At 44.6% G+C, this 15,325-nt stretch overlaps 1 protein-coding gene across 1 annotated transcript in view; it reads left to right on the plus strand.

Annotated features, from left to right (window-relative positions):
- LOC124597293 (delta and Notch-like epidermal growth factor-related receptor) overlaps positions 1-15,325 on the plus strand; it is a 576,119-nt gene that overhangs the window by 272,972 nt on the left and 287,822 nt on the right. The window lies entirely within an intron of this gene.

A 15,325-nucleotide genomic window follows, 5' to 3' on the forward strand; every position in this document is an offset into this window, starting at 1 on the left:
GTAGATGTAGATGTAGCGATACACACTTTGTCCCAGATGGCACAGTGGTTAACGCACATGCCTAGTAAGCAGGAGATCCCGCTTCCGAATCCCATTTCGGTACACATTTTCAGTCGTCGCCGCTGATCCCTCGAAATTTCCCTATGCAGATGACATCAGAAATTCGTTCCTTTCCTTGTACCTTCCTTTCTCGCCCGTCCGCCATCATTTTAAATATAATGTATCACAGCTGCGGATTCAGCATGGTGTCTGTTCCTTCGGATGTGTTTGACAGAACACACACCACACATTCATATCAGCTTTCATTATGACTTGCCTGATTTGCTTTTCTCGTGAAGGATATGTGAATTACGACTAAATCGGTATCACACCTTTCTCCATCAGAGATGAAATGCGCTGCTAATAAATTGCAAGTGCTTAGAGAAGCAGTGCACAATTCCCTTCTCTGCGTTACCACAGATGGCACGTTACTGTTCTCGTACTGCGGTAGTAGAACATGTAACGGGCGAAGTTGTATGTTAATGAAAACAAGAAACTAAAGTTCTAAAAGTTTCGCCAATGAGGAGTTCCCCTGGGATGCCATTGTCTCAGCACGGAAGCAGAACGTAGGCATTCGGTCTGTCGCTTTTCATTAGAGGCTCCGTGGGACTGCGGTGAAACGGGCTAAGCTGATGTAAATAATGAAGTCGCTAGCTTACAGACGCACCAGCTACTTTTACTATAAACATATTCCGCCACAGAAACTAGAAACTAGCAAACTAATTTCTACCACGCCCGGGTTCCCGGGTTCGATTCCCGGCGGGGTCAGGGATTTTCTCTGCTTCGTGATGGCTGGGTGTTGTGTGATGTCCTTAGGTTAGTTAGGTTTAAGTAGTTCTAAGTTCTAGGGGACTGATGACCATAGATGTTAAGTCCCATAGTGGTCAGAGCCATTTGAACCATTTTTTGAATTTCTACCATATGCTACTGCTGTGTCTTTATTACGGTACAAATGATTGATGACACATAGAAGTTTGGCTCTGGCAGTGTGTGGTGCTCGCATTGCCTACGGGTAAGGGGGCCGCTCGCGATAAGCCAGAAATCCGGGTTCGAGGCTCGGTCCGGCACAACTTTTTCATTGTCATTCCATTACAAAACATTACACATTCGCAACTGTTAATACACTTCATGGATTTCTACAATGTAGCGTAACCGTGTGTATGCCAGTCATGTTTAGACGATAAATCATCCATCAGTCTCACTAGTCAAAATTCGGTTTTATCGCACTTTCTAACATAAAAGTAATACACTGAGCTGCAACCTTTAAGGTCGAAAGTAACATTGGCATGATGTTTAGCTCCCAGGTAACATAACTCTATGAAACTTGGACTATACATAGAACGAATTGGTGTGAAGAGGTTGAAATATTCAGCCAAACAGCTGCAACCAAAGGTTTATTGAGCCCTTGACCGAGGTTTAGATATTTATAGAATTATCTTCTTCAGAAGCAGACTTCCCGCGAAAGGCAAAGATCTCGAGTTCGAGTCTCGGTCTAGCACACAGTTTTAATCTGCCAGCATGTTTCATATCAGCGCACACTCCGCTGCAGAGTGAAAATCTCATTCTGTTCTTCAGAAGGAGTTGGCCTTATTACATCTCATGGTGGTATATTACATTAGTTGAAGCTGAGCGGCTCTTGTCATATATGACACTGATATAAAAACCAGGATCGTCACATGCCATGACTTAAGACAGCAGCCAGATTACATTCAGCGTGAATCAGAATAAATATACAAATGTATTCGCCCACTGGTAAATGCTCTTGTTTACATAAAATTATAACAGGAGTCCAAAGAGTAAAATGTTTGCATAAAGTAAATATTCACCATGCCAGAGACAAAGGCCAGCTCTATCTCAAACCTTTGGTTTGCAACTAGTAGGCTGATTTTTTCAACCTCTACAAATTTATACAGTTGCTGAATCGCAACCGTGTTTAAAATTTTAAGAGCTGCTGTAATGGAGTGCAGTTCAGAAGGTATTGTATTGTATTGTATGTTAACCGGGGACCTAGAAACAACGGAGAGGCTCTGTCCCTGCCGGAGCCGCAGTGGACCATAACCCCACGACGACTACCGCAGTCCACTTCACCCCTCCGCGCCCCACACCGAACCCAGGGTTATTGTGCTGTTCGGTCCCCGGTGGCCCTCACAGGGAACGTCTCATACCAGACGAGTATAACCCATATGTTTGGGTGGTAGAGAAATGGTGGTGCACGCGTTACGTGGAGAACTTGTTTCCACAGCAGTCGCCGGCTTAGTGTATCTGAGGTGGAATATGGGGAACCAGCACGTATTCGCCGACGCACATGGAAAACCGCCAGAAGACCATCCACAGACTGGCCGGATCACCGGACCTCGACACAAGTCCGCCGGGCGGATTCGTGCCGGGGCCAGGCGCTCCTTCCCGCCCGGAAAGCCGTGCGTTAGACCGCTCGGCTAGCCGGGCGGGCTGTGCAGAAGTTAACTGAAATAAATACGCAGTATGACTAACAGGAATAGCACTTTTATTCAAAGACAGTAATGACACTGATGTCACAGTGATTTATGATGGTGCCCGGATACTACAAGGGGGGAGGATTGGGGAGGAGGGCTTCATTCTTAAAAAGATCACCACCCACCCACGCAATGCATGCTCAGCCACGTGCTACCACGCTGGCCACAAGGTTGGTAAGGATTCCTTGTAGTGGGACTTTCCATTCCTCCACCAGCGCAGTTGGCAACTGTTGGATGGGTGTTGCCCCCTGTGGACTTGCTGTAATACGCCTCCCCAAAGCATTCCAAACGTGCTCGATAGGATCTAAGTCGAGGGAACAGTGAGGTCGATCCATTCACCGAATATCCGCTCGTTCCAAAAGCTCCTCCACCTGTGAATTTCAAAGTGGTCAGCATTATTGTCCAAAAAAAAGAAAAGGCAGATTACACTGCTGGAAACACACAAACCCGGAAGGAGTACAGTGTCCTCATAGCGGTGGTGACAATTCAATGTACCGGTTTCAAAGATCTGGAGGTCAGTACTATCGTGTAACATTGTGCTTCCCCTCAGTATAACATCTAGACCACCAAAAAGATCACGCTCGATCATGTTCCAAGGTGCCTTTGTGTCCCCACCTCTCTCCATATGAGGGTATGCCCAGCGCTGTCGATCATGATCATTTTTGTGTAGGGTACGCCCAGCGCTGTCGATCATGATCATTTTTGTGTTGCATGAGTGCACAGCCCTCCGAATCTTACCGGTGTAACTTGTCGTCAGTAAGGGAGCACGTTACAGAGCATGCATCGCCGCCCGCGGTGATCACACGTCCTATCAAGAACAATGTCCCACCGTTTGTAATGTCCAGGGAGCCATCACGAATCGCGGTAACTTCAGTGTTATTATTGCCATTGAACAAAAATGTCATTTCTCTTCGACTGTTTCACTGAGCTACGAGGGCCGTTCAGTAAGTAATGCCCCACATTTCTTTTCAAAAAGCCATTAATATACGTAGTCAAACGGACTTGTTTGTGCTTCACATTTGATGTTTGTTCTGCGCGCCGGTGAAGTTTCGAACCGTTCTGGCAGATGGCAGGGCCGTAGTACAGCGTAAAAGTGGCGTCTACATACGACTCACCTTACAAGCAGTTTGCTTTTATAGAATTCTTGTGTGCATGAAAAGAAACCTTGTTAAACGTCCATAAACGTTTGTGTGCAGTGTACGGAAATGCTGCAGTTGATAGCAGTACAGTTGGGCGATGGGTAAAGAAAGTCACAGCCTGAGGAAATGCAGAATTAGACCTCCATGATCAGCCACGCTCGGTACGTCCTGTCACAGTCACTGCTGAATCGTGCGGATGCCATTATTCTTGCCGATCGGTGCATCACAGCTCGACAATTGGATTTACGGTTGTCGGTCAGCATTGGAAGTGCGTCTGCAGTGATCGAGACTCTCGGATATTCAAAGAGATGTTCACTATGGGTTCCACGAATGCTCACAGCGGACCACAAGGTTCAACGAAAAGACATTTCATCTGAATTGTCGGAGCTTAAAGATTCTCTACGGGGAACACACTCTGAAGATGACGAGAGTGTCAGCCACGCAGTCAAAATATGGCTACGCATACAGGACAAGAGCTTTGACGCAGGGAATACATGCTCTTCCACAAAATTGGCGTACGATCATAGAACGTGATGGAGACTACGTAGAAAAATAGGACATTGACAAGACATGTTGATTTATATTGTCACCAAAGTCTGACTCTTAAAAACAAATATGTTCTCAGAAAAAAAGTGGGGCATTACTTATTGAACGACCCTCGTATGTTATCTGGGACGGATACATCACGCAAGAATTCTTTATTCCTCAACTTTTGCACGCCATTGTGTTATTAGCATGTCGCAAGTCAAATTAGGTATTCCAAAACTCTTAATATGTTCTCCTTTGATCGCAGATGACTGAACTTAACCGCACACGTCTTAACGCCTTGCCTTTATACCTAGCACAGGTTGGTAGTTGCGAACCACTTCAATGGGTGACTATTCACTTTATTGACGATAACGCACATCTTATTTCTATTTGGTATATCAATTATTTATCTAAAAATAATTATAAAATCATAGTCTAAATACTTCATAATACTAAAGCACTCATCCTACATGATGTATCAAACAGAATCATCCGATTTAAAAAAAAAGATCAAAACTATTATGATGCCGGCCAGTGTGGCCGAGCGGTTCTAGGCGCCACAGTCTGGAACCGCGCTACCGCTACGGTCGCAGGTTCGAATCCTGCCTCGGGCATTGATGTATCTGATGTCCTTAGGTTAATTAGGTTTAAGTAGTTCTAAGTTCTAGGGGACTGATGACCTCAGATGTTAAGTCCCATAGTGCTCAGAGACATTTGAACCACTTCAACGATTATGATACTTGAGATGTATGTGTGAACAAAGTACTGCTGGAAAGAGCAAATTCTCGAGTTTTACGTGGTTTCCGCTAGGTAGCAGCAGTGTGCTGTCACTTCAGTTCTAGTAAAAAAGGTGTTGGGACAACAGAAAGCGTTTTGTGGTCTACGTTTTGCGCAGTGCGGGTCTGTAATAACTGTTCAGCGTGACTTTCGCGCTATGTATGGTGTGGATCCTCCTACAGCACAGAGCATTAGACGATTGCCTAAACAATTCCGAGAGACAGGTTGTTTGTGTAAAGGCAAATCGTCGGGCCGTCCCCGAGTGTCTGACACAGACGTCGAAAGCATCCGCCATAGTTTCGCAAGGTGTCCGCAGAAATCCGTTCGCCGTGCAGTTCAAAATGCGCCAGATGTCGGCCTGGCGTGTGTTGCGTCAGCGTTTACGCATGAATCCACACACAAAATTCAGCTACTGCAAGCTCTTCGTGAAGGTGACAAACAACAACGTGTGGAGTTCTGTAATTTCGTTCTTGGCAAAATGGAGGATGACAGTTTTCTTCCACGCTTAGTGTTTAGTAACGAGGCAACATTCGATTTAAATAGAAAAGTGAACCGTTATGATGTGAGAATATGGGGTACAGAACAACCACATGAAATTGTGCAGCATGAGAGGGACTCTCCAAAATTTAATGTGTTTAGTGCTATTTCACGGGAAGAGGTGTGTGGTCCATTCATCTTTGGAGAGAACACTGTTGCAGGAAGCACTTACATCGATACGCTTGAGAACTTTCTTTCCCCACAGTTGGAGACTTCAGCGACTTCATTTACCAACAGGATGGGGTACCGCCACACTGGCATCTGGAAGTGTGGCAATTTTTAAATCAAAGTATTACTGAACGACAGATCGGTCGTACTGGACCAAATGATTCACCCTTACATTACTGGCCTCCAATATCACCGGACGTAACTATATGTGATTATTTCGTAGAAGGTTTATAAAAGACTTAATATGCCCCCGTTACCAGCAACAATGAATGAACTGAGACATTGCGTAACAGCAGCTGTGGAAGCTGTAACTCAAGACATCCTCGCTGCAGCTTGGGAACAATCTGAATACCGCATCGACATATGCCATGCATCGCAAGGGGTCGATTGAACACCTATGAATAGGTATGAAAGAAAACTTTTTGTGTTTTCCGTTCATCGAAAAACAATATTCATTTTATATGTTTATAAGTTTCATAAATATAGACATGCCAAGTCGGATATTCTTTTTGGTACACCCTGTATTTCGGAAACTATCTGGAGATTAGTTTAGGTGCTATTAACTAGGCAAAAGGATAATCGCCTCTAGCTTACACCGTTGTTCAGTAATAATATTTGTCTCGCCAAACATCTGTAAATCACGTTTGACAAAGAAAATACAGCAGCTACTCAGAACACAAGCAGTTTCTGGCGCAATTTTCAACGAGTGCTGTACTCTGTCCGTCGTTGCCTAAATCCCAGTTCGTGACGTCATACGACTGCTGTTATAGCCTGACTCACACTTTAACTATAGGACTAAAGTAATGGCTCGAAGCGCCAGAAATGCTACAGAATGCACGTATCGCGAGTCTAGGGCACTTGTAGTACTCGCTTTACACTGGAAACAAGAGAAATAGAGTTGCGTAATAATTGATACTATAGCGTTATTTTGCATAACGCTTTCACATTCCTTCATACGAAACCAAACAGTCTGCTATTCAACTTAATTATTCTTGAAATATGTTCGTTCGTGAAATTTTTCTATGATATTTTGCAATGGTGGGCTGCGCGGAGTTTGTAATCCTTTTATTAATTACTTGTTGTGCGAATACTCGTCTACTGGAATTTCAGCGCTGAGATTCCCCGTGCGGGCGACGTCCATGATCCATCCACAGGAGGGAGGAGGTAATTAGCGCGGAACACGCGCCACCACTCCTTGCTAATTAATTATTTTCCACTAATTAGAATTAATTTGCAGAGACCGCGAGAAATATTTGTTGCGCGTCCCCGAATACGGTGGAGCGAAATGGCGCTGCTACTGAACTACGGTGACGCAAATAAGGGTTGGATTTCGTTAGGAGACTCACGAATTCCCCGGAGATGATCTAATTACCTCTTGTTTGCGCAAACGTGTTAACAGCGCTTCACTGGTAAAGGCTGGCGGGAACTGGATGTGCAGAGCGTGGGCAGTGACATCCAAATGGATGTTTTATGGCCGACAGTCGAAATGCTAGCATCCTATTCAGTGTTCCACGTTGTATATGTTTCCTGTGTCGGACCAAGCTACACTATATGGTGGCACAAACGCACCGTCACTACGAGAACATACGGTTACTCAATAATGGTGATCTAGCTACGTCAAAAGTTCAGTAATTCCAAATTACGACTGCCAGTCCATCACCATGTAACGAAAAATTCTTACGTTTGTAAAAATGAACAATTTCGATTGCTTAGGTGCTTCCACAGAACATTTACTGATTGACAGCAATTGTGATGACGGTTCACAGTAGTGAACAATCGAAGACTGTTATATTACTTTAGACAAAGAGTCTCTCAAAATATATGCGACCATCTTTTGTATTGAATGGTAATAAACTTGTCTGGTCAAAAAATATAATTGTTATTTATCAACTCATTACGCAGTTTCGGATGAAATCATTAAATGTGTGATATGCTAAATACAATGTAAAACTAGATATTAAAAGACATACATTGCAACAACGCAGGGAAACAGTGTAACAGATCTGTCAAAAATCGATAAAAAGTGCCCTGTCGCATCTATTCCATTTCGTAATACTATCGGTGCCCAAACTGACTCAAGCAGTCCACCTCACACAGAGTTAACAATTGTGTTAGTAGGTGGTATTAGTGACAGTATGCCCATGACAACAGACAAACTATTGTATGAGAACGCTTATTAAAAAAGAGTATCTGTGATTCAACTTATACATGAATAAAATTTTTGTTAATAAACGACTCACAGGACACAGTAACAATACCGCAGGTGCTGTATTAAGAGCTCTCAAATTTAGAGGTATGGAAATGTAGATTAGATTCAAAGAACTCGATCAAGAGCAGTGGAGGGGTTTATACTAAATAAATTAATAATAGGCGGTACTGACGCTCCATGATACGCAAAACAGGTTAGAACATCGTTGCAGACGATTCGAAAGTAACATGCCACATTTAAAGGAACGCAAAATCTCGAAGATTGGTGAAGTTTTACAGAGGATAGAATTTAGCACGAACTTCAGTGAGAGATTAGGAATCAGCTTTAAATAGTAATATTTTTCTTTTTTCCTCCAGATAGTAACAAAGCTGCACTTAAACAGCAGGGCTCAAAAATAATAATTTTCCCCAAACAATAATAATGAGAATAGCTTATGCCAATTAGTTTTTTAAATAGTTTAAAATTGAAACAGTTACCAGCTGATCGCGGTATATTACAATAGGTGCACGTACACTCAAGATCAGAAAAGCAGAACAACTCTCTGGACATTAGACTGTATGCTCTGCAGAAATGATTAGCATTTCAGTCACAATGGTCCAGCACGTGTCCTGTTGCCTAGTAAGCACAGGTTCAGCCATGGGCACTGTAAAGTTGTTCCATGAGTGATAGAATCGACGCGTAAAAGGCACGAATGACTTAGTATGGTATAGCAATCCATGCTGCATTGATCTGGTTCCAAAGTTCATCTATGGTGGTTGGCATTGGGTCACACGGTGCTGCACCCGTCGTTTCACCGTATCCCACACATTTTCGATTGGCGTGAAGTATGGTGATCTGGTGGGCCAGGGCAAAAGGCTGACATCCTGTGACACCAAGAATAGTCGTGCGTTGTCTTGTTGAAAAATGGCGTCTTGGGTGTTGTGCAGAAAGGGTATGGCTCTGGGCCGCAGAATGTCATTCACGTAGGTCTCACTGGTCACAGTGACCTGGATACACGCGTTGCACTGCCGAAACACTTCATCCCACACATTCTCTCATGCCAATAATGCACCCTCTTTCAGACTCATTGATCTGACAGTACGGTTCGCGCATACATCTGCGAGTCATCCTGCACGTTTGCTCCAGTCACGCTGATCCATTCATTACCTTCGGTTTGTAGCGACATCGCTGTTTACCTTGAACCGCAAAGTGTCGACATGGTTCAAATGCTAACCATTTCTGCAGAAGTTATACTGTATGTTTTGTATGTTAACCGGGGACCTAGAAACGACAGAGAGGCTCAATCCCCGCCGCAGCCGCAGTGGTCCACAACCCCACGACGACTACCGCAGTCCGCTTCACCCCTCCGCAGCCCCACACCGAACCCAGGGTTATTGTGCGGTTCGGCCCCCGGTGGACCCCCAGGGAACGTCTCACACCAGACGAGTATACCCCTATGTTTGTGTGGTAGAGTAATGGTGATGTACGCGTACGTGGAGAACTTTCTTGCGCAGCAATCGCCCGACATAGTGTAACTGAGGCGGAATAATGGGAACCAGCCCGCATTCGCCGAGGCAGATGAAAAACCGCCTAAAAACCATCCACATATTGGCCGATTCACCGGACCTCGACACAAATCCGCCGGGCGGATTCGTGCCGGGGCCAGGCGCTCCTTCCCGCCCGGAAAGCCGTGCGTTAGAGAGCACGGCCAACCGGGCGGGCTCTGCAGAACTTACTAATGTACGTGCACTATGAATATGAGCGTCCTATCTCTAGTCGTTCAAGGAGTTCTGCTTTTTTCTGAACATGAGTGTATATACAACACGTGGCCCCACAAAAAGGGACACGGAGGCGCCCGCTTCCGGGCTCGATATACGTCACAGCTTCGCTAAACAGGCTACTGGCAGGAAACCCAAATAGAACCATATCCATAACTCACTAAGCTTGCCCAAGAGCGACCAATAATGGAACTAAACAGTGCAGACATAAACGTACATGTACAGGACACTGCATATAGTACTTCTCCTTCCCTTGTGTCCGTTTTCTTTTTAGGCACTTTGTGGAAACAGGGGATGTCCAGTATCAGTGAGCAAGCCCACTTCACATACATACAATGCGACAATTATTGACCTATATGAAAAAACGTAAATTACTTATAAACTACGGCGTGCACACACTTTATTCAACATGTAGATGTCACTACAGGTATTCGGATTTAGGTTATGACATGTTCGATGTGCCTGCTATCATTAGCGATGATGTGGCGCAGACGAATACCGAAATTCTGTACGACCCGCTGAAGTGTCGAAACATCGATGCTGTGGATGACCTGAATGTCTGTTCCCAGTTCAGAAATGGTTTTCGGGTTTTTTCTGTACACCTTGTCTTTAATATAGCCCCACAAAATGGAGTCGCATGGGTTCATATCTGGAGAATATGGCGGTCAATCGTGGCCCATGCCAGTGGCCTCTCGTTACCCCAGAGCCACAATTCGCTCCCAAAAATTGCTCCTCCAGGACATCAAATACTCTTCTGCTTCTATGGGGCCGATTCCCGCCTTGTCGAAATCGTCACTTTGAATATAGGGGATGAAATCATCTTCCAAAACCATCACGTACCGTTCGGTAGTCACCGTGCCATCAAAGAATATCGCACCGATTATTTCATGACTGAACACTGCCCAGTACACAGTCAACCGTTGAGGGTGAAGAGACTTCTCGATCGCGAAATGTGGATTCTCAGTCCCCCAAATGCGACACTTTTCCTTATTGATAAACCCATCCAAATGTGCTTCTTCGATAAGTCAAACCATACAGGACGTACTAATTCCCATCATGCCCGCTACCAACTGTGCAGTTCGAACATCCTAACGCAAACCGTTCAGAAGCTATGGGGATTTAAGGTCATATAGTTCAATAATTGCCACTCTATATGAACAACTAGGGCGATAGTGATAGAAGAAGTTCTCAGGGCACGTCGCAAGGGCCTCATTACGACAAACAAACCGTTCCACGGGAACCAGTATTACCACGGTCACCAAAAGAAATGAATATGCATGGAGCCGTCAGCAGAGTAAGGCATTTATCCTGACCACCCCCAAGCAAAATTCGTCATTTATGGCAAGAACGAGGTTAGCTCACTCCAGCAAAATTCAGACTTCATCAACGCCTCTGAATGTGAAAATACACTACTGGCCATTAAAATTGCTACACCACGAAGATAACGTGCTACAGACGCGAAATTTAACCAACAGGAACAAGATGCTGTGATACGCAAATGAATAGCTTTTCAGAGCATTCACACAAGTTTGGCGCCGGTGGCGACATCTACAACGTGCTGACATGAGCAAACTTTCCAACCGATTTCTCATACACAAACAGCAGATGACCGGCGTTGCCTGGTGAAACGTTGTTTTGATGCCTCGTGTAAGGAGGAGAAATGCGTACCATCACGTTTCCGACTTTGATAAAGGTCGCATTGTAGCCTATCACGATTGCGGTTTATCGTATCGCGACATTGCTGCTCGTGTTGGTCGAGATCCAATGACTGTTAGCAGAATATGGAATCGGTGGGTTCAGTAGGGTAATACGGAACGCCGTGCTGGATCCCCACGGCCTCGTATCACTAGCAGTCGAGATGACAGGCTTCTTATCCGCATGGCTGTAACGGATCGTGCAGCCACGTCTCGATCCCTGAGTCAACAGATGGGGACGTTTGCAAGACAACAACCATCTGCACGAACAGTTCGACGACGTTTGTAGCAGCATGGACTATCAGCTCGGATACAATGGCTGCGGTTACCCTTGACGCTGCATCACAGACAGGAGCGCTTGCGATGGTGTACTCAACGACGAACCTGGGTACACGAATGGCAAAACGCCATTTCTACGGATAAATCCAGGTTCTGTTTACAGCATCATGGTGGTCTCATCCGTGTTTGGCGACATCGCGGTGAACGCACATTGGAAGCGTGTATTCGTCATCGTCATACTGGCATATCACCTCGCGTGATGGTATGGGGTGCCATTGGTTTCACGTCATGGTCACCTCTTGTTCGCATTGACGGCACTTTGTACAGTGGATGTTACATTTCAGATGTGTTACGACCCGTGGCTCTACCCTTCATTGGATCCCTGCGAAACCCTACATTTCAGCAGGATAATGCACGACCGCATGTTGCAGGTCCTGTACGGGCCTTTCTGGATACAGAAAAGGTTCGACCGCTGCCACAGGCAGCACATTCTCCAGATCTATTACCAAATGAAAACGTCTGGTCAATGGTGGCAGAACAACTGGCTCGTCACAATACGCCAGTCACAACTCTTGATGAACTGTGGTATCGTGTTGAAGCTGCATGGGAAGCTGTACCTGTACACGCCATCCAAGCTCTGTTTGACTCAATTGCCCAGCAGTGTCTAGGCCGTTATTACCGCCATAGGTGGTTGTTCTGGGTACTGATTTGTCAGGATCTATGCACCCAAATTGCGTGAAAATGTAATCACATGACAATTCTAGTATAATATATTTGTCCAATGAATACCCGTTTATCATCTGCATTTCTTCTTGGTGTAGCAATTTTAATGGCCAGTAGTGTATATTGCTGTAGAGAGAAATGGTCATTGTAATAAACTATGAAATATTTTAAAAGTTCGTTTTTCCGCATGCTGTCAGAGAGTGGAATGACAGAGGAATAGCGTGCAACTGGTTCTACGAAGCCTCTGCCAGGCATTTTAGTGTGAACTGCAGAGTAGTCATGCAGATGTAATATAGAAAGCGACACAAATCGAAACAGCTCAGCGTATAAATTTCAGCCAGAATTTTAAAATGAGTGTTTTGTGGTACATCAAAATTACAAACATCTCAATAAATGTAAACCATAAAAATTTGTAAGGGAAGGAGGGGGGACACGTACAACGATTACGGGGAACCAATGCCAGTTATGGTCGGTAATGCTTGTAACTCCTAGTTCGGTCATTAGAATCCCTCCTTACATGGCCGTAGCTGCAGCGTGTCAGAGTGCCTGTGCTAAATCTAGAAACATAGCGCATGTGGGATTATTCGGTATGCCAGTTTCAACCAGCTAGTTAAACAATAGTACATGACAGTAAAAGTTGTGACAAATATCTGGTACATAGTAGTCCAAAATTATACCAACCTATTGAAGACAATGGTTCACAAGAGTCACAATACGGCATAAGGAACAACACAAATTCATTGCCTAGTAGCAAGTTGCACTACTAGCATAAAATAGTCTTCAATAGATTGTGGCACTATAGCACAAAACATCAACCACCAGTCTGGGTAGTTTAATTAATCAGTGAGATGCCGTCCCTGTACAACAAAGAATAGTACAAGAAAGCCACGCTTGAGATGTCATGGCATGAGGAAGACTTTTCTTATTTCTGAATGAAAACTATCAAGACAGAAAGATTTGGTGCGAGAATATTGTGCCTTATTTCCAACTGTGGTGTTTAGAGAAGGGTCTTATAAACATTAACTATAAGAAATGATCCAGAATTCTATACGTTTCTATTTTTCGGCGCAGTTACAACTTACTGATTTTATTGCTGCTAGGGTGTTTCCATATCAGTGTGGAAATTCTTGGGACATTATTATAAGCAGCAGTAAATAGGTAATTTGTACTATTTTCTACCATTCTAACTCACATCAAAAGCCAAAAGCTTGCAACATAACTAGAATCACAGTCGAAAAATATCGTTTGCGGTTGAAGAACAAACTTCCAGTATTTGTAGGTGCTACCAATCTGACGCGCTCACTATGAATTGCTGCAAAATAATTATCGGAACCCCAATAAATTCCCAGTGTATTTGATGAGTGGAGGTAGCCATACCGGTGCCAGATTTTTTGAACAGCTGTCAGCACTTCAGGACGAACGTACTTATAGCTTTGGAGAGATGAAAGTGACCGATAAGATTCGCTTGTGGCAATGAACCTAAAACAAACTTAATTTATATTAATTGCTTTTATATAACTGCCACGTGATCCATAAATATTATACAGTATGTTAGTATTTATAAATTATAGAGCGCAGCAATCAGTCGTCCTTTTTTTGTAGGTTTTATTTGTCAAATCCAGACTTCGGCTAGTGCTTAGACATTACCAATGCACTATTTTCTAGTCTCGATACATGTCAGTTCCCTGTTGTTCAGGCGCCAGTCACAGTTCTTCGAATCGGAAGTCAGTCACAGTTCTTTGAATTCAAAGAACTGAGACTGGTGCCCTAACAACAGGGAACTGACATGTATCGAGACTAGAAAATAGTGCATTGATAGTGGCTAGGCACTAGCCAAAATCTGGATTTACCAAATAAAACCTACAAAAAAGGACGACTGATTCTTGCGCTTTATAGTTTATAAATAATGTCACAGTCACTGAGTACACCAACTTTACTATAGGAAGGTAAGCTGATGAGTATATTAGTACTTTGATTAAAGTAACAACTCCTTGAATATTCTCCCGACAAAGTACGTGTGGACTGAACAACTGTTTTACAGCGGTGTCGAAGCACCGAGGCGGCCATTGCATGTGACTGCAGGTCCTCGTCGAATGTGACCACTGTTTTTGTTATTGTTTCAGAGTGTCTGAGCTCCTGGGCGGCTAGTGTGTGCGGCTGTGGGTGCTCGTCTGGTCTGACAACTCTTGTTAATGTTGTTTGAGTGGTGTAGGAGCACCTGAGCAGTCAATGTGTGCAGCTGCAGGATTTTGACAACTCGGACAAATGTCCTTTTTTTCAGTGGTGTTGGAGCGCTGCGCCGTCCTTTTGTGCTGTTGCAGGCGCCTATCAAGTCTGACAGCTGTTGCTTGTAGTAGTAGTAGTAGTAGTTTTTGTTGTTGCTGACGTTGCTTTCGTGGCGTTGTTTCAAAAATGGTTCAAATGGCTCTGAGCACTATGGGACTTAACATATCAGGTCATCAGTCCCCTAGAACTTAGAACTACTTAAACCTAGGACATCAAACGCATCCATACCCGAGGCAGGATTCGAACCTGCGACCGTAGCGGTCGCGCGGTTCCAGACTGAAGCGCCTAGAACCGCTCGGCCACCAAAGGCCGGCGTGGCGTTGGGACACTGGGGTTGGGCAGTGTGTGCAGCTGCGTGTGTCCATCGAATCTCATGAACGTTATTATACTTGTTTCAATGTTGTTGAAGCGCCTGGGCGAGCAGTGTGTGCGACTTCATCTGCTCGACAAGTCTGACAGCTGTTGTTGTTTTTACAGTTTTGTTGGAGGGCTGGAGCGAAATGTCTGTGCGATTACAGGAACTCGTCAAGTCTGACAACTGTTGTTGCTGTTATTTCAGTAGCATCGGAGCACCTGGGCACCCTGTCCGTGCAGTTGCAGGTTCTTGACATATCTGACATGTGTTGCTGTTGTTGTTTCAGTGGTATCGGAGTGCTGGGTCGGCCTTTGTCGGCTGTTGCACGTGCCCACCAAGTCT

Source organism: Schistocerca americana, chromosome 1 (genome assembly GCF_021461395.2).
Source record: "Schistocerca americana isolate TAMUIC-IGC-003095 chromosome 1, iqSchAmer2.1, whole genome shotgun sequence".
In the NCBI taxonomy this organism is placed as follows: Eukaryota; Metazoa; Arthropoda; class Insecta; order Orthoptera; family Acrididae; genus Schistocerca; species Schistocerca americana.